Here is a 27,266-nt window from a genome sequence, read left to right on the forward strand (position 1 = left end):
ATGTTATAGAGCTTGCAAGCATGAACTGTTTATTCTTACTGCTGTCTCGGGTACTCACATGCACCCCTTACTGAATGGGAAAGATCCAGTTTTTGACTGTACAATTGTGTATCCAACCTCTTTTGTTACGATTACCTCCTTCCTCTCCACTCCCGGGGTCTAGATCAGCGGTTTACAGCAGAGAATAATTGGAGTAAATCAAACACATTATTTAATCTTTAAATAAGATTCAATCCAACCAAAATTGCAAATTATGAACGATATCGTCAGGTAATGTAAAGGCGAACTACGGATCTGTTTTAAAACGAGAACGTTTAAACACAGGTGGCCTAAAAGATGGAAATGACGTAACGGGTTTTGCTAGTGACCATAGAAACTAGTTTTTGGTTGTTCGCAAAAGATGACTCAACAAATAAGCAGAAGATTTAGTCAAATAAATAGTATTTACTTTTTTGGGTTGATTTTATTCCACTGATTTAGTCTTCAGGAATCTTCAGGAATACTATGTTTCTTATTACAACAATAATATACACAATACATACGAGAGTATATATAAAATCATCGGGGTACATTACAATTGCATTTGAGAAAAAGGTTAAATGAGGTAAGTAGAGATAAGGTGCGCACAGCTTTCGTAGGAAGACAATGAAAATGTTTAGTTCACGTTCTTGCGATTCGTCGCAAAAAGAAAGAGGAATACGCAGATTTACGGCCAATCGCACAATCAAGCTGAACTTCGGGCGGGTCCGTTTTAGCTTATTGTGGCGGAGGCTGAATATCACCATACGAGATTTGACCACACTATTCCTGTACTCTTGCCGTTTCCGGGAACATATCTCTGGAAGACAGAATTTTCAACACGTTAAACACGTAAAAGAGAAAGCAAGCTTTAAGAGTGGTTCTTCCCCTGGATCAGTCGTTTGAACTGCTAGGTAGACCTTCACCCTCGAAAGGGTGAACTTTATAAACAATCAATTCAGCTGAAAAAGTGGTGGTGTCGTGAATTTGTCTTACCGAAATGAACTGAAAATGTTGGTAAACACTGTTTTCGCCATATTTAACCTCTTTGGAAGCGCTAGTGTATCTGTAATCCCAGGAAACCAAAGCGGACCTAGTGTGGAAGTAGCATGCATCGATTTGCTAATGAAAAGTGTTGCTCTGCATGTTGCTTTTCTAAAGTCCATTTCCACTTTTGCATTGAAGGATTGGTTAGAGAATAAAACATGAAATACTACCTGGCTTCACTCACAAAGTTATAGGTGTTCTTTTGACTCACTGAGCTCTGCAGGTGAAGACAGACTATCCTGGACATCTGTGAAATAAGCTGTCTATGTAAGGACATTGCTTCTCCAAAGTCAGTGGGAATGAGTTATGAATTACATGTCGGGACTGGATCTCGGAGATTGAGACCACATAGTAAAATTGTCATGCATAGGACGATGCGTGTCTTCATGCAGAGCCTCCCTCTTTGTTGCCAGTGCTAGTGGCCTATCTGCACATGGCTGTGCTTGCTGACAAGTGCTTTGTTTCTCTGTAGTGACGTGCACCCTGGTGTAGATGGAGATGTGGGAGCAACGGTTGGAGAGAAGGCTTTGTGCTAGCGCCCCCTGCCAGCAGTGCAGCGTGGGGGCACACGCCGACAGCACTGGCTTCTCTCTCCCCTGTGACACTCGATGGTTGGAGCGCAGAGTAAACAGGTAGGACTGACAAATTTACATGATCTGGATGTCTGGATGTACAGTGGGTTACAAGGGAATGAGCCTGAGCTGTAAGATCAAGCCAGGCAAATTTTGACAGATGTGGACTTGAATGCACACTGGCCAAAAAAAAGTGATTTTGCATAACTGTCAGCTTCACAACACCTGAAGTTCTCACAGCGTCCCTGGGTCTAAAAACTGGCAATTTAAAAATGGAGAACTGGAACAGATGAGCAAAGGGACGAACCTGCAACTGCTTGTTGATTTCTTCCAGTGTTTCTGTTTTTCTTTTCCAGTCTGTGGTGTGGCAGCTCGTGTTCTTAAGTCATCCTCTCTTTAATGTCCCCTGGCAGAGGAAGGCTGCCCCTGTGCTGTGATCGGAGGCACAGCCTCGCTAATGCTGTTTTCACATGTGTCAAAAAACTAATTAGCTGAGCTTGAGCCTAGGGGCTGAGTGAGGGAAGGTGACCACACTGAGTGCACAGCTGGCGAAAGGAAAATGAAGCTTTCTTCTCCATGATTTCCAAAACCTCTGCCACATAGTTTAGTGGAGGTGGCTGCAATGGCCACTGGGTACTGATGTTTTCTGTGGAAAATGTTGTTTTTAAGAGGAATAGCACTTCCCGTTTTCTCTGGGAAGGTGTGTCAGAGAGGCTGGGGTGGATCTCCGCTCGTCTCTGCCTGGGCCTTGTTTGACAAACTGAAGAATACAAATCGGTGTTCTGTGGATCGCAGAATTTCAATACAGAAAGCAACGTTTGGAGTTTTCAGATCCTGATGCGGACAGAGCATTGGCACTGGGGTTCAATTCCAGACCTGGGGTGCTGTCTGCCTGGAGTTCGTATACCCACACACGACACTGACAACACCGTTCGAGTCCGTTTCCTGCAGGCACTCCAGTTTCCTGCCACAGTCCAAAGACATACTGGTAAGTTAGTTGGCTGCAGGGTAAATTGCCCCTGGTCTGAGTGTGTTTGCCCTGCCATGGTGTACCCTCTCTTGCCCCTGTTGCTTGCTGAGAGGCAGTGGCTGCCCTGCGACACTGCGTCGCATCAAGCATTTCGAAAATGGATGGATGGGGGGGCTGCCAGCATTGCAAGCAGTTAAAAACGATAAAATATTGCAGTGCACTTTTTAAGGGGAGAGGTTATCAATTTTCACCATGTCCTGTTTTAAGCCTTCTTTTCCTTGGGGTTCTGCCCTACTCTGGGCCATGTAGAGCTGCAGTACAATAAGTAGCTGTCCCCGACTAGGCACGGAGGATGTCTTCCTGTAGGCCTGTTGATGATTAACTATGTGGCAGCAGGGGACTCCTCCAGCTTCAGGTCTGGTGATTTAAATAGCCTGTCTGTAAAGTGTTTCTTTCTTACCGCTGAGTGGCTGGTGTACTGGTTCCCCTGGAGGCATGCCAATGCCAGACAGCTGCGATCTCCGATCACGTGCACATCTGCACAGCCGTTGTCCAAGCTATCGCCCCGCCGTCCCGCCCTGTCCCCCCTGCAGATGGTCACCCAGCAGCAGTCTGAGCTTGAATGTTGCCATTACAATCACATAGGTCAGAGTGAAAGCTCATCTCCGCCATGTTCCAAGTGCTCCTTCCTGAAAAAGCACAAGTGCAGTCTTGGGTGTGTGTCAGGGGACAGCCAGCATGCCCCCAAATGCTAATCGGACTTGAGGGTGTGTGTGTTGGTGATGGGAGAGTGGCAGAAGAGTGAAATAAAAGCCCTATTTATTTTCCAATTACAAATTAGACTGGGCCATCACTGCCTGACTCCACGCCACGCGGGGCGGGTCATCACCGTGACAACCCTGCCCCTGGAACTGGTGTGGGGGGAAGGGGGACAAGCCTGGCCTCTCTGTGTGTGTGTCTGTGGCTGAGCCCTGGGGCATTCCTCAGCAGCCATTAAGAAGCGTGAAAAAGCCAAACAAAAAGAACAGCAGGTTTTCCCCTCCTCTACACCCCCCTTCAGTAAAACGATCCCGGCGTCGGCAGTTCTGACAGGGGTGGGGCTCCAGCCACCCCTGGGACTCTGGGACTGGCACACAAAGGCACTGCGGGGTGCCAGTCATTAACGGAGCGGGCAGGGGGCTGGGGGCGGGTTCCGCGGGGCAAAGGGGGAACTGTGGAAAAGCCGGAGTGGAGCTGCCGCTTCGGACCACAGCCATGGGAGCTCCAGGAAGCGTCTTCCCAGGATGCCCCCGCCGAGGTCCAGCTGCTGGGTCCTCGTCGTGGTAGTCAGCTATAACACTCTGCCACTCACAACTGGCAGCCCACTGGAGCTCAGCCGCTGTGAGCCTGCCCAGTACCTGGATGGGAGACCTCCTGGGAAAAACTAAGGTTGCTGCTGGAAGAGGTGTTAGAGGGGCCAGCAGGGGGAGCTCTCCCTGTGGTCTGTGTGGGTCCTAATGCCCCAATTTAGCGATGGGGACACTGTACTGTAGAAAGGCGCCATCCTTCAAATAAGTCGTAAAACCGAGGTCCTGACTCTCTGTGGTCATTAAAAATACCAGGGGGTTTCTAGAGAAGAGTAGGGGTGTAACCCTGGTGTCCTGGCCAAATTTTCCCCTGACCTTTACTAATCGTGGCCTACTAATAATCACTAATAATCCCAATCTATCAATTGGCTTCATCACTGTTCTTCTCCGCACTGATAGCCGATGTGTGGTGAGCGTTCTGGCGCACTATGGCTGCCGTCGCATCATCCAGGTGGGGCTGCACACTGGTGGTGGTTGTATCTCCATTACCTATAAAGCACTTTGAGTGGAGTATCCAGAAAAGCACTGTATATGTGTAAAGAATTAGCACAAAACAGCAGGACCCCAGGGCTGCAAGACTGTTTTGCACTGACCCCTGTCCATTTTGTTGGTCTCCGTTTTGCCCTCCGTATCTTCTGTGTGGGGTGGTCAGCAGCAGTTTTCGCCCTGCTGTGTTTGGGCCTATGTGAGCAGAAGCACTGCGGTCCTCGAGCTCGGTCAGCTGGCAGGTGGGAAACCCCAGTGAGCTGTGGGGTGCAGAGAGTCGCCCTCCTGTGGGAAGAGAAATTCCCATGCTCCTCTACCTCCCGCCCGGGGAAGTTCCTATCTGGCTTCAACGGAACTGCTGTAAAAAACACCTAACGTACGACAGACATCTTCAGGAACTGATCCATCAAACTGCCATTAAGCTTGTGTATATAAACCTCAATTATGCAAATGATCATTCATGCTACATTTACTAAAGCAGGCTGGAAGACTAACAGCCCTTTTGATGTTTTAGTGCAGTGAGCAGTCAGCTAACTTACGTGCTGCTCCTTAGAGAGTCTGTTTCCAGTGGACCCAATCACCACCATAATTTATTACTGGCCCTCCTGGTAGTATCTGTTCAGGGGGTGAAAACAGAGGCTGACGGGGTTTTTTTTCTGTCTCTCTCCCTCCATTGCTCCTATTTTTTAATCCGCTCTCTCTCGCGCACTCCCTCCCTCTCTTTTTCTCTCTCCTTCTCCTCCTCTCCCTGTTCACCCCCTCCTCCCCTCCACCCCTCATTAGCGACTCCGGTCACAGAATCCTTTCGAGAAAGCGCAGGCGTTCGGCTGGGCTTCTCCGTCCTTAGCTTGTCTGCCTGGCGCTCGAGGCCGCGTGAGAGATCTCAGCAGCAATTATCCTGCTCTTTGGTGGTTCGCCTTTTTGATATTTTTTTTTCTACAGGGAAATGAGAAGGGATTATTCCTATTAACAAGGCACCTCTTTTTAAAGAGATGACAGTTTGCCTTACAAAAGAGGTTCTGAACATTTAAATGAAATTTTATTCAGGAGTCGGGTTTTGCTATAATGTACGACCCATTCTAACGTTGGTTTCCTAATCGGTGGTGTCTTCAAACGCTTGAAGCTAAATTTATTCTTTCTTGTCTACTTAGTGATTTCTACTTGGTGTGAAAGGTGACTGTACAGATGAGTGACATCAGAAGAAAGGGCAGCTTCACTCATATCGGCAGTGCTAGAACTCACCGTTGTGATTTCTAGCAAATAATGACTTCATACTGTTCATAGGCAGAGGAGGATTTGAACTCTCTAAATGAGAGGATTAGGTAATCAAATGTTTTTCACACTAGGCTGTAGTTCGGAAATCAGCCCTTTTGAAACAAGCGTCAATATTTGTAGAGTTGTGAATCACATTTAGCTGCCGGTTACTGATGAGCGTTATAAAGATTCGGTGTTGAAGAGGTTTCTGCTGTATCTCCACATGCACGGGTAAATCGCTCCATTAGAAATGCAGCACAGTGCGAAGATATTAATCAATAGAATAATGGACCGGGAGACAAAGTGTTTATCACATGGAGATGTGTGTATGTGTAGCAGAGACAGAACACCTCAAACCACACCGCCCCTGCGGTATAAATGGCTTACCCTGCGCCATATAAATGGCTGACACTGTGCTCTGGCCCCAAGCTTCTCTCCTTGTCTTTGTGTCTGTGTGTCTTATGGAGAGCAAGTTGGGGTATGCAAAAAGACAAATTCCTAATACAAGAAATTGTATATGGCCAATAAAGTGATCTCTCAAATTTAATGACTGCAGTTGCTGAATCTCGCTGCCTTTTTTCTGTCCTAGAGGGTGTCAAATTATACGGCTAGGAATCGCAGGGGGTGACTCATTACACAATTCCCTCACGACTTTTCATCGCGGTTCCACATCTCGCGTTGCGCCGCGAAAGTACTGCGAGGTCGCCTCATTTTGGCAGCCAATCAACGTAGAGCACACCGGAATAAGAGGAGGAGCAGCGCACGAACAGTAATAATAATAATATTTCTTTATTAGTCCTATACACTTTCTTGCATTAGGAATTCGTCTTTTCGCATACCCCAGCTTTTCTCCATGGAGACACAGACAGGGAGAGCAGCTTGGGGTCAGTGTGCAGGGTCAGCCATTGTACGGCACCCCTGGAGCAGTTAGGGCTAAGGGCCTTGCTCAGGGGCCCAACGGAGTAGGATTCCCCTGCCGGCCACGGGATTTGAACTGGCAACCTTCCAGTCACAGGCGCTGATCCTTAACCACAGAGCCACCGCTCCGCCCCTAGTAAACAAACAACAAACACGAAACGACAAACAAGAGACATCGAACAGACATCTGCTGGCTCCAAAGTTGGACAAGCCTCTCCTCCATTTGCACATTCCAAAACACTTGCTTTCCTTCTTTCCTTGCAGCTGCATCGTACTCCTGGCTGAGCGCTCATTGGCTGTTGACTGTCGCAGACACAAGAGCCCACCCCTACGACTTGAGACTCGCCACGAGAAAATCAAATCAGTTTGATTTTATCGTATCGAGTCGCAGAGAGTCGTAGGGGCTGTTAAGAGCGCTGGGGGGTGTCACACTACACAACTGGCGGTAACGGGAGCGCGCTGCGACTCTCTACAACTCGCTGTGATTTTCTTACGATTATGTAAATGAAGGCTACGACTGAATAACGCTAGGAAAAGTCGTGTAGTGTGATGTTCGCTTGACTTGTACGGCCCCCAAATCACAAAAGAACGTACACAGTATCAGAAAAAAGGCAAGTACCCCGAAATTCTGGCCAGGGGCATGACCCTCAGGTGACTGTGAAGAGGAAGCAGTCTCTAGATAAAACAGAGATGCACTTACCATGAAGAAATACCCAGGTGTTCATTTACCTGCAAGAAATCCATAGTCGAAGCACTTGGGCTTGTAGTCATGAGTAGATTGCATTTGGTTCTGGTAATTTTGCATCAGAAAGCATTTTTATTTCTTTTGAATAATGTTCTTAACCTGGGGCGGTCATGCCAGTTTTCTTTTGAATGTAAACGACCGAAAACACAAATTAGGCTCAGGCATGGCAGTACAACTGCTTTCTTTCACCAAAACTAGGTATTTTATGATCAACTTGAGAAAAGTGTAATTTTTTTAGTTTTCTGAATTTAACTTCAATAATATTCTATCAGAGGTGTGCGAGCATGTTTTGAGAACAAAAGCGGTGTAGCTGCAGTACGGGTTAAGAACCACTGACTAGAGGAATCTGACTCGATTTAGAGATCCTTTTGTGCCATGCATTGGGAAGTCGGAAAGTAAAACTGGAATTGAACCTCCTCCCACGTCTTCCCTACTTTGCACACGAGCTCTTTAGAGTAAAGTGCTATTTCAGAGTGCAGGAAGTACGTGGGACTGAGTCCTCCCCCCCCCGACTGAGTCTTTGAAGGACAGCGTGTGTTCAGCTCTTTGTGTTCACCTTGAGGAAATTGAGGCCTGACAATAGAATCAGGCCCTCAAAGTTCTCTTTCAAACTGTCTCTTACTTTCCACACAGCTGCTGCTCCAGGAGTACCTTCTGAGTAATGGAATAATAATAGCAAGAAGCCATTATCAGAAAGCAGAACCCCCCCCCCCACTTCTGTGCAATACATCATGTAGTTTAGCAGCAAATTACTGGTCTGGTCAATAACCAGTAAGCACATGAGCAAATCAATACCTTGAGCTCCCAGGGAATAATCCCTGAGTATAATGACAAGGCATTGATTTTTAAATAACTGCTCAAATTTCAGAAACACTAATTACCCTGCGTACTCAGAGCTGTGGCTCTTGGGCTCTCCAGCTTAACAGGCTTTAAAAAGCCCTGTAAATTTAAATTAAAAGCCATTAGACACTTGTATTTACAGCCACGGTTAAAACGTTTACAGGCACCAGGTGAAGAACTCTTTACGCAAGCAATGTCCTGCCAAACACTTAGCCCCTGAGAGTGTGGTTTTCTGTGTGTGTGTGTGGCGGGCGGAGGTTAGCATGGTGAAAGGAATTGCTGAAAGAGGAATAGACCCATGCAAGAGCTAGGAAGCAAAATGAAAACTGAGCACATGTACTGGTTCCTGACATTGGAAAGGAAGCAGCCTTGCTGCAAATGGAACATGTATGTGACCCCTACACCAAGCACCACATGGAGCAGACACAAACACACCAGTGCTTGATCACTTGGTCCTGAGGCGCCTGGGAGTCCTGTCACTGATGCTCAAGCCAAGAACTGAGCATACAGAATATACAGTGTGTTTTGGGGGAGGACATATTGATAAGCCCCTTATGTTCAGTTGGGGTCCCACTTTAATATCCCATATCCCATAGTGGCGGTAATAGCAGTAGTAATGGACGTGCCAATGGAAAAATGCCATGGATTCACCATGATAAACAAGGCAATCAAAATGCAATCAAACGCAGGGCAGCAGGGATGTAGAGGAAGGTGTGGCTGATTGCAGAGATTCATGAGATGAGCAAAACGCATAAGAAAAATGAAGTCGGCGCAGGGGCAGACGGGCTGACATCACAGGAAAACACCACTGTGCCCAGATCACATGACCTACCCCCCCTCAACGGGCGACACCGGTGCCAAAACCGAGAGGTAATGTCTCCGTTCTGACTGAATGAGCACGATGAATAAATAATCGGCTGTCATGTGATAGCGGGAACAGCGAGGAGCAAGCCCATGTCCCATTTTTATTGGATTTGACAGGCTACCAGGAGCATCTTTATTCACCCCCAAGGTGTTACCGGCTCGTACACTGAAAAAACAATTCGCTTTGGAGACGTCTTCAAAACACGATACTTAATTGAAAGCGCGTACGACGCAATGGAAAGGCAGACACAAAAGCAGACCTGATTTCCCTGTTTGGGTGAGGATTAACCTCGCTGTTCTCACTGTTTGAGAGGGCAGAGCACAGGGCGTGCAGCACACTGTCTTCTGACTATTTAAAGATATCGAGCCTGTAGCTCAATCCCTTGTACACTTAAGGGGTTTCTCCATCTGCTCCCTTGCCTTCTATGCGCTGATAAGACCGGGATCAAACAGATCAATTCTATCTAAAATAAAAAAGGTCTCCCTTACCTCTTGAAAGTGAAGGAAAAAACATCCTTATTCCTACAGTTTGGAGCGCAGCAAGGGCTTTGACAGATCAGAGAGAACATGTGTTTCTTCAGCTGGGACAATGCTTTCTCTGTGACCCCTAGCTCCTGCCTGGAGAGTGGTGCCTGCGATCTGGGGTGTCAGGGTGTCAGTCTGGCAGGTAGTGTTCTGTGGTCTCTGGAAGCAGTGGCACAATTATAAACAGATCTGCTTCCATCACTTACAGTATTTACAACTTCTGTCCGCCTCTGTTTTATGTAAAAAAGACCAGTGTTTTATTGGGAGAGAGGTGGGAGAGTGTCTGCCCACTTGTACACAGCTCCATATCTGATGCTGCACAGCTGAGAACAGGAGAGCCCTGAAGCCTGTCATTAAAGACATGTTGTTCGTCAGAAGCTCAGCGTGCCTCAAGCAAGCATGCTTTCACACTATGACTAAAGACGAACCCTTTGGACACAAGTGTCTGTCTGTGATCCAGCAGAGAGACCTGGGAGCAGATTGCACTTCAGCAGGGAAACAAAGGGAACTCCCTTTGCAGAGTGATTCGATCCATTTCAGGTGAAGATGAGCTGCAGACCCTTGGAAATTTTGTCCTGCTATTATTTCAAAAATCTGATAGAGTTCTGATAGAATTTTTGCTGCCTCGCATCCCCTCTGTGAGGTGACCAGCACATGGCATTGGTAAAAAAAAAAAGGAGCTCATTTCAAAACCTGAACTGGATCCAACTGCATTGCAAGGGGAGTGTTAATGGTTTCCCTGTTCTAGTGAGTAGTCTCTAGTACTATACATACACTGAGCTACATCACAGCCAGAAACCCTTCTGCATTAATACATGAGCTAAACAAAACTCCTGCAGTATTAAGTATCTTATTTGAAGTGAATGTGTGCAAGTCAAGAGCAACAGTCGTCACACAGCCATCGTTAGGATCTGAACGAGAGCCTCTTGTGGTTGACGCTATTGCATTTTAATCCTTCATACATTATTACTGTGACAGGCAGGTCACCACTCAAGCACAATTTAAGTACAAATAAGCCCCCCAGAAAGCTTATGATAATTTCTCTTGGATCTGAAATATCTGTTATTTTAAAGCTTTTTTTAGATATTATAGGGCTGCTCTAATGAAAACCCCTCATGTAATCTGTGAGCGTGGGAGTCAGAGCGCACCATGAATTATTCAAACCAGCCCAGCTTCTTTGATTCGTGGTCTCGGGGGTTTACTTCGGCTTTGTCCGTGGTGACGGCTCCATTATACAACCTGCGGATTGTAATCTTTCGGACCTATCCAGCAAGATGGAGGAGGAAATGTATGAATTGCATTTGGTATCCCTGCCTCCCCACGACTACCCTGCTGCAGCCCCGTAATACCCTTCAACTAACCTTTGAGACCAAAGTGAATAATTCACAATCCTATTTTCATATCAATGGAGGAGTCAAAGGCAGACTATTATCTTTCATCTGCGTGGCCGGGCGCGATCTTTCTTAAGGAACAGAGAGAGGCAGAGAGGGGCAGAGAGAGAAAAAGGATCTTGCTGGCAGGCCCGAAAGCTTCAGACAAGGGCAGGGGTTAACCCTTTCCTGCCCCTGCTGGTCTCCACAGGGCAGGCAGGCTATCTGTTTTTAAAGAATCTGGCCGCTGTCTCGTACTTGTCTGGTCCCCGGTGATTGAGCAACCCATTAAAAATGTTTCAATACAGGGCTGCATGGCGAGGCTGTGGTTAGCATTGCTGCCTCACAGCGCTGGCTGAGGTAAAAACTCCGGACTGGGGTGCTGTCTGTGTGGAGTTTGCATGTTCTCCCTGCGTTTGTGTGGATTTCCTCCAGGTGCTCCGGTTTTCATCTGGTAAATCTGTCCCTGGTGTGAGTGTGGGCACGTCTGTGGCGCTCTGTCCTGGCTGTACCCCATCCTCTGCCCTTTGCTTTCCAGGATAAACTCTCCCCCCCCACGACACTATATTGCATAACAAAGTTAGGAAATGGATGGGCGGATGATTGTGGCTGACATCAGTGGCCTTTGAGATATTCTCACAATGAGACGGCAGTGTGGAATAGCAGTCAGAGCTCTGGGCTTGTAATGGGGAGGCCACGGGTTCAAATCCCAGTGGGGGCATGGCGTCTGGTCCTTTGAGAAGGGCGCTTCACTTAGACCAAACAAAAGTAAGTGCTTTGGATAAGAACCCCATCCAAATAAATAAACTAATACTGTAGTCAACTTTTGTTTTGCTTATTATAGCACTTTGTAAGTCACTTTGCATAAGAGCTCCTGTCAAGTGAATGGTAATAATTATGATCAACAGCAACTGAAAGAGGATATAATTCTGTGTTAATAGTATGTTTTATTATAAATGCTGTGAATTGCAGTTCCTAGATTTAAAGCCGTCCAGCATGTTTTTAAATGATTTACTTTTGGGAGACAGGAGTTGATTTAATCCTGGTTTGTCATACTGCTCTGATGTGATTTGCTGTAGTGTTCGTATTCCTTGTTGATAGGGGTCCCTGGACAAAGTGTGTTAGTAGAGATTTTAATATTCCACTCTGTGTCTGTCCTGAAATTATAATAGTTTTTAAAATGAGAAAGGTGTCATCAGAAAAAGTACCAAGAGTGCTTTTTAAATCGCGTTCTTGAGTTACAAGTAAAAGAAGACCGGATTGTATTAGCAAAGCGTTTACCATTTTAATATATATGTGTTAATGATAAGTTCTGTCATTATCATTAAGATGAGAATTGAGCTGGCGGGCAGTCTATATGGCAGCAGCCTGTTTTGGAAAGTGCAATGCATTTGATCTTGTCATTAGCAATCTGCCAAGCAGAAATGACTTTTTGTGCACCTGGGACCTCTGCAGTTTCAAATCAATGCCTCTGGCAGGGGGCTTTAATCAATGAGTGTGTTGTAACTCAGGGCTCATCTGTGAAGAAGCCTCCAGAGAGAGAGAGAGAGACTCATACACTGATGATGACCCTGATAATCACATCGTCCTATAGGGCAAATCCAAATGCACTTTGCCTGAAATAATTGCTCATTAGAAAGCAGGTGAATCTCATCATGCAGGTTTTTTTTTTTGTAGTGAATTATTGTACCCACTAAGGCCTCCCTCTTACGGTTCATGACTTCTCTCTTCTTCCAAACCCACGGTCCTGTGGCACGGGCTGGGTGTTTTATTAATGGTGCAATTGCTCTGCGGTAACTTTGGGGTGAACATTTACGTGGATGTAGGGGGGGTGGGGGTTTTAACCCTGGTACACTATTAACATCCCGCGGAGCAGGGCTGGTGGCGGGGCGAGCCCTGGACGCAGGCGTATTTATCCTTGTAATGATCGCCATCTCAGATGAAGTGGGAGCCCCGGTGGTGGTGACAGTGATGTAGCGCGGTCTGCAGGGAGCGGACAGCCGGAGGTCCCCGTGGTACTCATTAAAGATCCACAGACCGCGCATCTCGCCCCCCACCCCACCCCGCCGCCTTTTATTCACTCAGCAAACACATCGAGGGAGTCGGATGATCGCTGGAACGGGGATATGGCCTCTCCCTCTCCGTCTCGCCCGTGTCCGTTTGTCCTTGAGCGGCCCAGACCGGACCGAGGCGTTGTGAACTGTGAAGAGCCCCTACACCCCCCCCCCCCGGCGTGGGGAACGGGAACGGCCAGCACCAGCCGGCCCTCGTCCCCCCCCCGCCGCCGCCGCCGCCGCCAGACCCGCGAGAGTAAACGCCTCGTTCGGCCCGCAGCCGGGCGCGGGGCCTGCGCGGCTGCCCTTATCGAGGCCGCGCAGGCGGGCTCCCCCGGGGCCCGGAGGAGGGGGGGAGAGGGAGCCTCGCGCTCGCGCCGATTTCACTGAGAACAGAGAAGCGCGCCGGGACGAGGCCCGATATGGATTGCTTTCGATTGAATTAAAAACATTAGCCCCCGGGATGATCGAATGAGTCATGATGGCGGTACCAGGGGAAAATGGAGAAAATGCGTTTTGCTGGAAGGGCCCTGAAAGCCAGGGCTAATGGATTGGAGAGAAAAAAAAAACGGGGAGGGAGGGAGAGACGGAAGCAGAGACCGAGGAAAGGGAGAGCAGAGCGAGCGGGGAGAGAGAGAGAAAATGGATGGAAGGGGGCCAGAAAGCCTCAAATTAAGCATCATTAGAGCTAGCTCTATAAATATTATCCCTGCGGCCAGGAGCGGGAGGAGATGAGGCTTATTTGGGAGAAGGAGAGTAGCGCGCAGGTCAACGGTAAATAACAGCTGCACTCCCGCTGCCAAAAGGGAGCTGAACTGAGCGCAGTTCTAATCCAGGGCTCCCCAGGCCTCCCCAGACCCCATCGCGGGGGCGCCCTCTGCCCCACACGGCAGCCGGGCAGCGCAGTGTGTGTTCTGACCCCTTCTCCTGGAGGGGGGGTCTGCGTCTCGGGGGGCTCAGCTGAGGCTGCGTGCTTCTAACCGTTAGTAGACGGCAAGAGCAGCGCCCGTCTTGCCTTTTGATCTGACACTTTATCTCAGTGTTGAAACGCACAGCGTTCAGCATCGCCTCTTTCGCTGTCTGTGGGGACTGAAGCGCCCCCAACGTTAGATCTTGGCAGAGTCGCTAGTACCCCCAAGCTACCCCAAAGCAAGGACAGCCATCATCGGCCCAGCAGAGAGCACAGGAGAGTCTAGCACAGGTGACAATCGTCCAGGAATCCTTCCTGCACGGACGTGCTGCAAGTTTTTCCAGTTCCAGCAATACTCTGCTCCCGGGATATTTGTGCCGGCACTGGCCAACCCCCGCGCGACTGACTGAAGGAGCGGTCAGGCTGGGAGGGATGGTCCCACCCAGCGTCCGTGGCGAGGAGGCTGACCAAAGTCACACCGGGCACGAGGCGTGGAGTCCCCGGCCGTCTTTAATCTCTTCCGAGACAAGGAAAACCAAAACACCCGGAAAAGACCAAGGTGAATTGCGTGTAATCTAGCGTCAGCAATTAGAATCCTCACGTGGTTACGGCGTCCTCCAAATGAGTAATAACTGGAGGTATGATATTCTTTTTTCAGAACAACGGCCAAAAAAAAAGAAGAAAAAAAACGGAAACGAAACCTCCCCGGTTTTGGATAAACACTTATAATTAGGACCTCGCTGCCGGGATGACAGGAGCTGGAGTTGTGGGTTAGGCTGCGTGCTGGAGCACAATGGCAGCCTGTCAGTGGGACTGCTCTCAGTGTGGAGATGTAGTCAGGTGGCAGTGAGCCCCGTCGGCCTCCTGCTGTGTGTGCAGGCTGCGATCACACAGATAGTCACATCTTTTCGGGCTTGACTGGTCAAGCATTAAGAATGGAAGAAAACAGCAGCGGTTGCTAATAGGACACAACAGCACTGCGAGCGAATGCCGCTTCCTAATGCTTGTCAATGATTATAATGATTTATTATAATTGGCCTTTTTATCCGTATAGGACGTTATTGAACGCGTTCAGAGCAATCACAGTTATTTTTTATGAATATGAATCGGGGAAAGCAGGGTGTAATTAGTGTGACAGCACTGCTCCTGCCTTTCGTTAGGAGCTGGATTCGTTAAGGAAGCCCGCGCTGTTTCTACTCTCTTTTTTAAAAAAATTCTGCAGTCAGGATTTTTTGAAGACTTATTCAGTGTAAGAAAAAAAAAACCTGTTACACGAACCGAAACTAATTAAAGCTGTTTGTGGCAGTAACGTTTTCTTTTACTAGTGCAAGAAGAAATCTTGAATCAGCTGAGCAAATAAATCTCATTTATTTGCACTGACTTAGTGACAAGCGTGGCAGTGCCAAAGCCGTGAGACGCGCAGGAAATGAAAATAAAAATAAATTGCAAACGGCGACGGCCGTGGATTCGCGTCGAGTCTGTTACCCCCCTCCACAAAATTGTTACCCTGCTTCGTTCCGGTTGTTTCTCCTGGATAGTGATGGTTTAAAAAAAAAAAACCTCGCTCAGAAGCTTCATTTGAAAAACAAAAAAGGTTTGATTCTGCTTTTGAAAACTGTCAACCCCGGCACCTGATAATACATCCCCCAGAGCCCTGAAGCATAGCTAATGAAAGATCTCAATCCAACAAGCTGCGATTTGCATAGAAAGTTGGCTCGCAAGTGGCACCGGCCTTGTCAGTTACCTGCTCGATCTGACGCTCACATGCAGTCAGCGATGGAGGGCAAGTGAAAGTCCCCTGCTTGGCTTGCCGTTGTATTTGTGATCGCACTGATGGGGGAGGGGGGGGAGAGAGAGAGAGAGAGAGGGCGACCCGCAGGAAACCAATTACTGTTATATACAGCCCCGAGCGCTCCCGGAGGTGGTGGTGGTGGTGGTGGGGGTTACGCATTCAAATCAGAAAGACGCCGAAAGGAACACCTGGTGCAATCTGTTAAAGAAAGGAGGAGAAAAAAAACCACAAACACCGATCGCCACAAAAGTGTCACGGGATGCGCCAACTGCAGATTCGGTTCTGTTCTGCGGAGCTGTGACGCAGGCCGCGCTCTGGAGACCAGGGCCGAGCAGACGCGCCACTGGAGACTGGCGTGGGCCTTCCTGCTCATCCGACTCTTAATGACCTCCGCCCTCAGCCCTCAGCCGAGGCTCTGCCAGAGTGCCGGCAGTGATCCAGCACCAGAACGATCCCTTCTACGAATCTGAGCTTTTTAATACAAGCTGCTTGCGGTCGCCTTCTGGTCATTGATGACAGCTGTTATAGTAATAATAATACTAATATAGGGTCTATAAGCTCAGCTGGTGCTTGCCGGCGCCAAACCTGAAAGGAACAAGATGAAGTGGAAATTTCAGAAGCTCATTGCTATGCCCCCGAAACAGGTTATCTGCCATTTTCTGTTGTGCGCTCTCGCGTCGGGGGCGGCGGCCGGAGGTCCGGCTGAGGGCTGTGTGTGACGCGGAGGAGTGAGGTCACCGAGGCGGCAGCCGGCCGAAGCCGACCCCGGGGGTTCTCGCGGCGGGGAGGCCGTGACGAGTCATGCGCAGCCCCCGCAGGGGAGGGAGTCTCTCGGCATTTAAAAGAAAAAAAGGCCAGAACGAGAGAGAAAGGTGCTCTTCAGTGAGAAGACTGAGCCCAAGCGTGAGGGAGAGATGCAGCAGCGGGGGCTGGAGTTCATGTGCTGCCCCACTGCACATCAATCTGTTTAATTTTAGCTCGCAGATTGCCACTGTCTCTTTCTGCATGGCCAGCGTGAGGCGCACATCCGTCATCAAGAAGCACGCTCAGAATTAGACAGAGCTGTTAGTACATGGCGGTCGAGCAGATGGTTGGCGCTCCGAAGTGTTGCAGGAGCTTCATTTCTGTTCTACATGAGCGCCTCGCGCTGCAGGCTGGGGCTGATATGGTCATTAAACACACGAAGGCACGCCGCACCGCCTCCACGTCTCAGCTGGCAGACGCGCTGCCTCAGCGCAGGAGGGGAGACAGGCCAGGTCATCAGAGCCAGCCCCCCTGCGCTGGGCCAGACAGACAGACAGGGAACTGGGACCAAGGAGGGGGGTCCGCTTGCAATTTTGGAGTTTCTGGGCCTCCTGTCTCAGCTCGCTGGTGATGGCGTGCCGGGTTTCAACCCGAGATTTCCCTGAAACTCTTAAAACTCCAGCCTCCACAGGCCTCTCCCTCTCCTGCCTGGTCATTCACTCTCGCTCCCTCCCTCCCTTCCTGTCCGTGTTCGTTTCGTGCAGAGGAGGAGCTGTAAATGCGTCTTGCCCACCTGTCTTGACGTCAGCTGTTGAAAATCAGACGTGTTTGCAGAAAATGCTGATAGGGATCAAATGTGGCTGAAATAAATCAGAAGCCCCCCCTCCCGTACGTGTAGGTTTTGTCAAGAGATTTGAATTAAGAAGACCCCACAGATTTTCTCAGAACACACTGAGGGGACAGGTCTGCAGGTGTTGTGCTGCATGCGTGCGTGTTTTTCAAGTGCAGGGGGGACATTGTTGTAGGCGTGGTTTACTCTGGAAAAGAAAGGCGTGAAGTCGCGGGGAACACCCGGCTTGTCCTTCAGGCAGCATGCCTCTCCTCAGCTCAGAGATGACAGCACGCTCCGCTGACAGGCTGAGCTCTCTGACAGGACTGTGGGGGAATGAGGGGGCTCTAAACTAGAGTGGCTGCAAAGCTGTTAGCACCATCTACTGCCTGCTCGCTGCTGCAGCCTCGGCAGCGGCACGGTCCCCTGCAGAACTGGGACACGGAGAGAAAGGAGAGGGCTCTTCATTTACGTGTATATTTGCTTCCTCCCTCTAAAGCTGTGTGGGGTGTTCAGCCAGCTATGCTCGTTATGCAATGCAGAGATCTCTGCTTCACAGTAAAGGAAATGACATTTTTGCAGTGCATTCAAGACTGTATTATAACAGAACCTTCATAATATGGAGATTCTAGTGTCTCAGGCCCTTAAAAATAAATAGAAGTAAACATCTTCCCCTGAAAGTATTTCTCATCCATAGACAGCGACTGTTAACAGTCCCTCGTAATTTGCATTCGAGGACATCTGTGGATCTAATTTCTCCTCTAGCTGGGACCATCCTGAGCTGGAATGTGCCTAGAGTCGTGCCAGTGTAAGGTCTTTCCCATTAACCCCAACTCTGACCACTTGCTTTCTGGCATGAATAGTCTCTGAGGAGGCTTCCATGACTAATAAAGATGAAAGACTAGCACATGGCCAACTAACTTTTAATCCCTCCTGCTGGTTACGGAGGTAGAAACAAGCTCTTTCAAGTGCAGATTCTGCCAGTGGCTTTGTTAGCTCAGCACCGAATTGTGTTTTTGCCGTGAAAGGCTCCTGCGATGGCAGAAATAAACCAAGTTCGTAAAGAGCTGCCTTTCTTCTTCTGCTCCCATGCGTGCAAATCCGTCATTAAGAGGGGGTGTTCTAATTACATTTCAGAGCAACGCGCCCGGGCTACAAGCAGCGGCAGACAGCAGTGAAAGCCATTTGTTTCTGCTTAACGACTGTCTCACTTTTCTGTGGTGCTAATCAGGGGCTGGGCTGTTCTGCTCTGTGCTGTCACAGAAAAAGAGGACTCATTTTGAATCCAGAGATAGCTTATTCCTCATGCTCGAATTGGTTAGGAATTGCTCTCTCCTTTTAGCCTACCAAAAAAAGAAGCACATTACCTGACATTTACTGTACCATTGGCTTGAATTACATCATAGCACACTGTCTTTCGCTGACTGCCCTGAGAACAGTGATTTATTGCATCCAAATGTGCAGCATGTGTCCTATTCATATTGCTCATGTTGAACACTCCTGCCATTCATATGTAGATCTCAAAGATAGACTTTGGCCCAAGCACTGTGTGCTTATAGTACACTGGGTGTATGTTTGTGTGCCTGAAGGCTATTGCCTGATCGATTGCAAAAAAATAATATAAGGTACATGTGAAAATATGTAAATTGCCAAATTGCTGTGATCACCATTTTTATATAAAGAAGTAGAGATTTAATTTGAAAGTTTATTGTGGTGTTTACTGTAATAGGATGTTAGCCTGTGTTCTAGAGATTTTTGCTTCTGATACAAAACCATTTAGTGATCACAGTTCACCAATATACAGAAGAGAATGAAGACTGGTTGTAGCACTGGATGCAGCCAGTTATAAAGGGATATTCAACAGCATTGTTGCTGTAGGCTAGCAGACTGTAATTTGGAAAGGTCACCTACAGTGTAGAGTGTGCGCTGTCCGTGGTACCTCTGCACACTCATTTTGTAACAAGGCTTTGGGGACACAAGTACAAGAAGAACAAATGTTTAAGTGCAGCCTGTTTTATGCACTCTGAAAAGAACAGATTAATGAAGCCTGCAAGTGTTATTTAAAGCTTTATAATTTATCATACCTGTTTATGGTTTTGCTGCTTTTATTACTCATTTTTTAAGTGCATCTTCCAGATCCCTTGTTAATACTTAAAATCAAACTCTCTCTGTGAGGATAGCACAAAGGGTTTTAAAATTGGGGAATATTAAGAGCTGATGTTCACTGAGAGGCTGTCTCATTTGACTCAGCTGAGACTGCTGGGGTTGAGCCCTGTCTTGCAGTTCTGTACTGCCTGTTCTATTGGGCAGGACCACTGCATCTGAGTTTCTCTTCTCATCAAGCATGTGCTGAAGTCACACCCCAGTAGAATTTATTTATAGCGTGTCAAAATACAACATTTTAAAATGATTACCTTAATATACCATTCTATGTCTCTGTCATTTTTGCATAATAGCTTTAATTCTTTTTTTTGCTTGTGGCTTATACAGAACATCATCAGCTGTGAGGCAGATTTGAAATGAGAATAATACATATTATATTATCTCTGAGGGGGTTCATACGGACAGAGTACAGACAGAAAAATTAGGTTCAGTCCTATCCAAGAGCATAGCCTCTCTTTCCTAGATTTTCCGAGATCTGGAGTAATTCTGGATGGGAATCCACTGATTAAAACCACCACAACAAGTACAGGCACACACAAACCTGCCCTTTCCAGTGGGAAGCAAGCAGAATAAATACAAATCTAAATAGCCCTGGTGCAGCTCATAAACTATCCTTTTTTAAAGAGCATTAATAAGCACAAGCAATTTAGAAAAGCTACCTACAAATACAGTAAATTGATAAAGCGTGAACCTAATGAAATTATACAACAATACGATGGCAGAAAGGTTGTATTTATCTTATGCCTCGCTTCTGCCAGACTAACAAACAGGCAGATTTACCTAATTGCTTGGAGTGCAAGGTTAGTACTTGATTCATTATTCCCTGCGCTAGAATAATTTACAAACCGGCTAAGCCCAGCCTGCTTCAAGCAATTAAAAAAAACACAAAACGCTAGGCCTCAGAAGTAATTGAATCCTGGGATTAAAAAGCTATAATTTGCTGACTTCTTATCTTATAGTACGATCCACACATATATTCACAAAACTAAAAACGGAGAAGTTAAAGCTGCAGATCTTTGTTTTAAAAATAGCTGCGGTAATTTGTTTTAGAAAAAGCTGTGGGTGTACCTTATATCCATTATATGGACGAGCGGAATGGCGACTAGATTTGAAGATTAAACTAATGAGCTCCAGTTTCAGCAGGTACAGATGCTATAGCTGACGTGTCTACAGTTGCAGACATCAAATAATAAATACTTGCGAGCGGTTTTATAAAGAATTTGTGAAAATGGAATTGAGAATAGAAGGCTGTGATTTAGCAGGTTGTAGATAGCATTGCACTGTTTTTCTCCCCTCCCACCATACAACACAAAAAAATCCATATATTTCTTTCTGTCCGGCGGGGTTTTTTTTATTTTTCTATCCTGTGTGCTGAGGTGTGAAATTTGGAAGGATGTGAACAGAGAGGCAGCAAGGTGCCTGTGAAACCGCAGTGCCAGTGTCTGCCTGTGACGTCGTGCAGTCTGCAGGATGCTGGACTGACAGTAAATTGCACTTAGTGAAGGAGGGGAGATGGGGTTCATCACCAGGACAGTAATAACCTCTGAGCAAATAGATGTATGGAAGCCAAAGGTAAACAGAGAAAATGACAGAGGGTGACACTTCCCATACAGTTCAGAGACTTCATCCTTTAATTACTTGCCCAGCCTGACACACAGAATTAAAACAGCTTATGTAAAAAAGGCATAGCTCTGAGGGCTGTAAGGAGCCTCCTGTCTCATAACGACAGGCTCAGTCGTACACGACTCATTTCCTAATTATTTCTACTTTCAGAGTATCCAAATTGCCTGGCTTAATATTATATGTTGATCATTGCTTAATGACAGACTAGTGGCTGTTAGATGCAAATAAGCAGCGTGCTTCTGAAGCGTTCATTTCCCTGACACGCATCTCCTTGATTTCGTTTCCAGACCCAGAGATTTGTTGGTCCTGGAAAATTGTGCGATTGCGCCCGGAGACGGTGTGAATGCATCAGGCCAGCGTGACAGTTATTTGAGCTGCATCCATTTGGTGGCAGAGCTTTTGTGCATGCCCCTGTATTTCCTGTAGTGAGAAATCAGAGATTCTAGCAGTGTGATCTGGTGGAGGAGGAGGGGAGGCAGATTGTGTGAATCTGTATGGATGCAATCGGTGTGTGTGTGTGTGGAGAGGGGGGAGAGTTAGAGTCAGTGGCAGGGGCTATTAGAATAAATTATAAATAAATTATTGCACGTCTTTTGGAGACGAGAGGCTTTTAATCATATTTCAGTTGCGGAGCATTTTAATTCAGTCTGTCATTAAGGTGGATGTGGTTTCAATCACTTTCCTGGGAGGTGGCGGGAGAGAGCTGCTCAGCGGTTCTCCAGGGCTCTTCAGCGAGCTCTTCAGCTGGCCTCCCGTCTGAACCAGACGCACACAGCTGAGCGAGGGAGAGGAGGGGGACAACCAGAAAGAGGGTAGAAGTTAGAGGACGGGTGGGGGAAAGGAAGGGGCAAAAAGGGATGCTTAGGTGAGGAAAAGGAGGGAGGGAGCAAGTAAAAGTAATGGACCACAGGAATGTGAGTCCTGGGAAAAGAAGAGCAAGTCATGAGATCCTGTATGTCCGCAGCCTCTCGAGCTTGAAATATCTCTTGAACATTCCTTTTCAAAATAATAGAGAAAAATTAATTAAACTAGCAATGCAGCACCTTGAGATGTGACTTTAATCATATACATATAATAATTAGAGAAATTAATAGCTGTTATGCAGTCTACCATACACGGTCTCCTCAGAGCTTAGACTAATACCTGTTGTTGAATCATCAAAATGAGTTTAAATATATCTGATAATAATTATATTTCCTACTTTTGTAATTTTAATTGCTCAGTAAATGAAAGGATAAGTTCCGTGTTTGATGGATTTTTCAAGGTGTAAAATGTACGGACTAACTGGGTGCAGAATCAGTTTTCAATTTCTCTCTTTCTCTGTATACTGTCTGTATGGTACTTCTTCCCTTGCTTTGAGCTAAACCTAACATTTACATGTTATTACGGTTGTTTAATCTTCCCCTTATAAATTCATTTAATTTGGTGTGGTTAATCTGTCTCGTTAATCTGATTTCATCTTGAATGCGTCTTGTGATGTTGCTGGTGGACTCATTCTGATCAGATGATTTAAGTATATAACAGAGCATTTTATGAGCAGAACAGGGCATCCAGTCGATGGAATTTCACCATTTGCCTGCACAACAAGTGATTCAAGTCTCTTTCTTGAGCTGAATTTTAAAACTCTAATTATTTCACCCACAGTCTCTGCATAAAATGAGAATGAATAATTCTTTAAGTAAAAAAAAAAACGCTTTCTAGTAATGGTGCAGAATCTACTCTGCATTCTACTTGCTGATTAACAGCTGGGGCCCGGCTTGTTTATTCCCATTAAAATTTAAAAGCCTTCAGCAATTTGAACAAATGGTAGCAGGCAGTCTCGTGCTGGTGTCCCTCAGCTCTTTACCCGAGCCCCAGCTCTGCCTCCCTGAGCTGAGCTTTTCTTACGGCACAGCCTCTCTCTGTCAGAAAGGGAAAGAGCTGCAGTCGGTCCCTGGAGGGGAAGACAACCCTTTGGAAAGAGGCACACCCTCCTGCTCTTCCCCTCCAAGGCCAGGCGACCTGGCGTCGCAGCCCGGGACATGGCTCAGGATCGAGGCTCAGGCTCTGAAGATGATGCTATCCTGGAGCTCGTCCTCTTGGGCAGTTGAACTGGACTCCCCCAGAGCCTTTGTCAGCCATGGATGCATGATCACTGAGATTTTGAACAAATTACCATACAGTAGCATATATATATACATAAACAAAACCATGATGCCCATGTACATGATACTTATGACCAAATATGCATATTAGAGATGTGCACAACTAGAAAGCCGCTTAGCCAACAATTCTGAAAAATTGAAATTTCACCTGGATGGAAGTTGCTGATTTTGCCACGGAGATACAATTCCTTACCTCCATCTGTTTGTTTGTTTTAAATACAACATAAAACAGGGAGAAAATAAAGGGCTAATTTATTCTGGGAGGATCCCTTACAACAGTTATCACACAAACACACACATGCACTCCTCTCTCACTTTCAGCCTTGAACAATAATCCCTCAGATTAAAGTGTTTAACTGTTGCCACACGCTCTTTCTTAATTGCTCGTAAATCCTTCTCTGTTCTGTTCTTCGATCCGCTCTCTCCTGTGTCTGCCCAGATCTGTTACGTCCTGCCTGTGCACATGTGACTTGGTCATATGACAAGCCAGCTCTCACCAGATGTCCCGGGTATAGGCCAGATGAGATGTTGCTGTTCGTCCATGGAGAGACATTTCGCAAAACGTTTTGAGAAATGAAATTCCTCAGTTCTGCATCATTTCTAGAGAACACACGGGGAGCCTTTGCCCCATACTGTATTCTGGGGAGTGTTCGTTTTGACGCGACAGATCTCCACACTCTAAAATCAATAATGTTATTATTAAGAACTCCTCTTAATCTGGCAGGACTGCAGCCCCCAGCGAATCTAAGTCTTAACAGTGTTGAAGCGGGACGCTGATATTAGGTCCCCTGCTGCTAATGAGGCTGTTTAGCCAAAGATCGCCAGGCATGGCTGGAAACCTCTTAACGAGTTTGCTGTTAAATGGCATTTATTGTACGAGCATCTCATTTTCACACTTGAGGCTAACATGACCCTCGTGTGCAGGCCTGCCAGCTGCTTTTAAGTTTGACGGACACAGGCAGATTTCTGGGAAGCAGGATCCAGGGACTGGCCCGGCACCAGCCGGTTATTCTCACGGCTGTCGAGGGGTGAAGAGCAGACAGTGATGGATGGGGCCGGGGGTCCTCGGTGTTGAGAAGTAGTCCGTCCACAGGCTTAGAAGGAAGCAGAGCCCCAACTGCATCTATGCAAGCTCTCCAAATATGCTTACATTCACACGGAGTCTGCAATTAAAGGAATGCTAATTAATATGCTGCGCCTTCCAAGTAAATGCGGGTCCCTTCCAGGCAGCGTAACCCAATCCTATATTTTAATCCGGCTCAGCGTCGGGTTATTAATGGGCTGGAACCTTATCCAGACGGCACTTTCTGCTGATGTCTCACATGAACCTGTGATGGGGAGAATGTCAAAACGCCGCTAACACGGGGCCCAGTATCACGTACTGTCAACAGATTTCTGGAAGTGAACGGCTGACATAAAAAAAAAATGTCATGGTCTGTGCGTGTCATGTGCAAAGAGAAAATAGGCATGTTTAGAAGGAAGCAGAATCCTAGGCCAGTTTTCTTCCCAGAGTCCATTCTTTGCAGTTATGCACTAGTTTTAGCAGTTATTTTGCACCGTGGTTCCTTAAATGGCTGACCCTGTGCTCTGACCCCAAGCTTCTCTACCTCTCTGTGTGTCTTATGGAGAGCAAGTTGGGGTATGCGAAAAGACAAATTCCAAATGCAAGAAATTGTATATGGCTAATAAAGTGATCTTATCTTATCTTCTTTAGAGATGATCACCCCATGCTGTCCTGGGACAGGCTGAGCCTGGGGGGTGTACTGTATGACAGTGTGGAGACTAGCATCAGGCCCAGCAGGACAGAGGGGTGGTGGTTGAGCCTGGGATGGTCGTACTCCAGGCCCCGTTCATCGACACCAGCATGAGCTTGTCCTCGCCTCCCTCACAGGACAGAGCTGAGGAGCTGCGGTTGGTGACACCTGTCATCGCGGTGGTCTGGTGTCTGCGGGGACTGTGCTATCTGCTCAGCCCCTCTCCACGCAGCCTGAGGACTGAGTCCAGTTCTGCTGTCCCCCTCCCTGGCTTCCCTTGCCTTTCCAGCACTATGACAGTTACAGATCACAAAAAAACCCCACCAACTCTTCTACTGCCTGACAGCCATTAAACATAGTATGCATTCATGGCCCTGAACAAACATGACAGATCTTGCCCTGCTGATTGCTCAGGGATCCTTCGGAAAATAAGCCTGATGATGATCCTTCCTGCACATAATAAGCAATCATTGGCGCTTCATTTGTAGGGTATTAACAGACTAACTTGCTACTGTATGTGTTGCAACAGTTTTCCGAAACACACGAGGTTAAAGAAAGTCAGTTCGGGCAGTGAGGAAAAGCTGAAAGCCTCTTTCTGATTTAAATCTAAATTTAAAACGCTCGGCTCTGCCCCCGCGCTGAACCAGGGAGGCCGTGGGGACACGAAGACCCATGAGGTTAACACCCTGTCCAGCCAGTCGGTGTCTGGTGTCGAGCTGAATTAAAGCAATGTCAACACATTCATTCTGACGGGATCCATTTCAGTCTCTGACTGTCGGCCTCTGCCAAACCAGGGTCAGCCAGGCTCTGAGCGGTAGCCAGCAGCACAGGCCTGGCACGGACACAGCACTCCAACCTCCAGGAAAAGCGACACAGAGACTGGGACTCAAGTCAGATGTAATGCCAAGGCCTTTTGCTCCAATACAAACTGTAGGTCGAGGGTCTCCAGCTCCAGATAAAATCAAGCTAGCTTTCTACAGTCATTTTGATAAATAGTCGTATAAATGCATTTCATTTCCCAGTCCCGGAACTGCTACCTCTTAACGCCATTTGCAACTTTAAACAGATTGTAGCTGCTTTTGGATCATGAAGAGCATATTTCCCTCAGGAGCAAGAAAGCTTTGGAAATCCATGTGCATGTCGGGGACGTGTGAGCCGTCCTGCGTCGGACACACATCTGTCTGGAGTGAGCAAACACGGAGAATGGGTTGCATTGTTCGGGAACACTTGTAATATAAAGCAAAGAACTGGAAACAGCTAAAATGACGCTAGCTGAGTACACAGCTGAAATGTTCCAGGTTTGTACTCCGTGTTTTACCCCAGATATGAACACGACCTGAATAGCATTACTTTCCCATGACTTCACCTAAGAAAGTTCAACCTTTGTTCATCAAAAGCTCTTCATGTCAAAGCAAATGATTGAAAATGTCAGAAAACAATGTTTGCTGGCAGTGCCGGGTGGCCCGAGGTGCTTTTCTGTGAGTGTTCATTGTTGGTGCAGGTCTTTGTCATGACTTCTCAAAACTTTTTGAGATTTTGAGAGAAGGATTGTGTCTTAACGCTTTATTTTCATAAAATAACCTCTGCAGAAAGTGTAGACGCGCACTAATTTGGCGATATGCATTAGCATGGCAAGCAGGAAAAAAAAGAACAATGTTGATTTTGTCTTGTTTTGTGTTGGTGGTTTGTTGTCTTTTTGTTTCCCCATGAAAAGCACTTTGCAGCTTGTTAGTTCGCAGCAGGAGGTGCAGCACTGAGCCCTAGGGCAGCAGAGCGAAGGTGACATCTATCACTTAGCGATGTGGGTGTGCTATAAATATGATTGTCAGACCCCCCCCTCCGCCCCCGTCTGAGCTCTCCCAGTGACAGCTCTGAGAGGAAACAGCTGAGCTGCAGAGCTTCACTCTGCCACATGCCTGCTATTTCTGCTGTCACTTCCAAAGGAGATCTTAATTATACTGGTGTGGCTGCTCGCTCCTGCCGAAACAACCCTACGCTGTAGCACAGGGCCGCTACATTGATATGCAGGCTGCTGCTGCAAGTGGGTCACATACACATGCAGTCTCACACTGTGTCACTTCCAGTGCTGCTGACACCAGAAGCTAGTTGGCAGCATACCCTGTAAGACACAAGTGTAGAAAGCCCATAGGATAAATGCACTTATAGCTCCAGAAATATGCACATAAGATCCTGTCATTTTAAGAAAAGAGTCAACCTAACAACATTTGGTTTCAGGGTGAGCATCTGCATCAGGCCCTGTGTGAGGGCTGTATGATAAATGAGAATTCTGTAGTTGTA

General features: G+C 47.2%; 1 long non-coding RNA gene across 1 annotated transcript; it reads left to right on the forward strand.

The window, feature by feature from the left end:
• The first annotated feature begins 464 nt into the window (after positions 1–464).
• Positions 465–27,266, forward strand: LOC107076891 (uncharacterized). Its single transcript, XR_001478022.2, has 3 exons — positions 465–604; positions 1,538–1,697; positions 24,929–27,266. It is a non-coding gene; the product is annotated as an uncharacterized lncRNA (long non-coding RNA).

Source organism: Lepisosteus oculatus, chromosome 5, assembly GCF_040954835.1.
Source record: "Lepisosteus oculatus isolate fLepOcu1 chromosome 5, fLepOcu1.hap2, whole genome shotgun sequence".
Taxonomy (NCBI): Eukaryota; Metazoa; Chordata; class Actinopteri; order Semionotiformes; family Lepisosteidae; genus Lepisosteus; species Lepisosteus oculatus.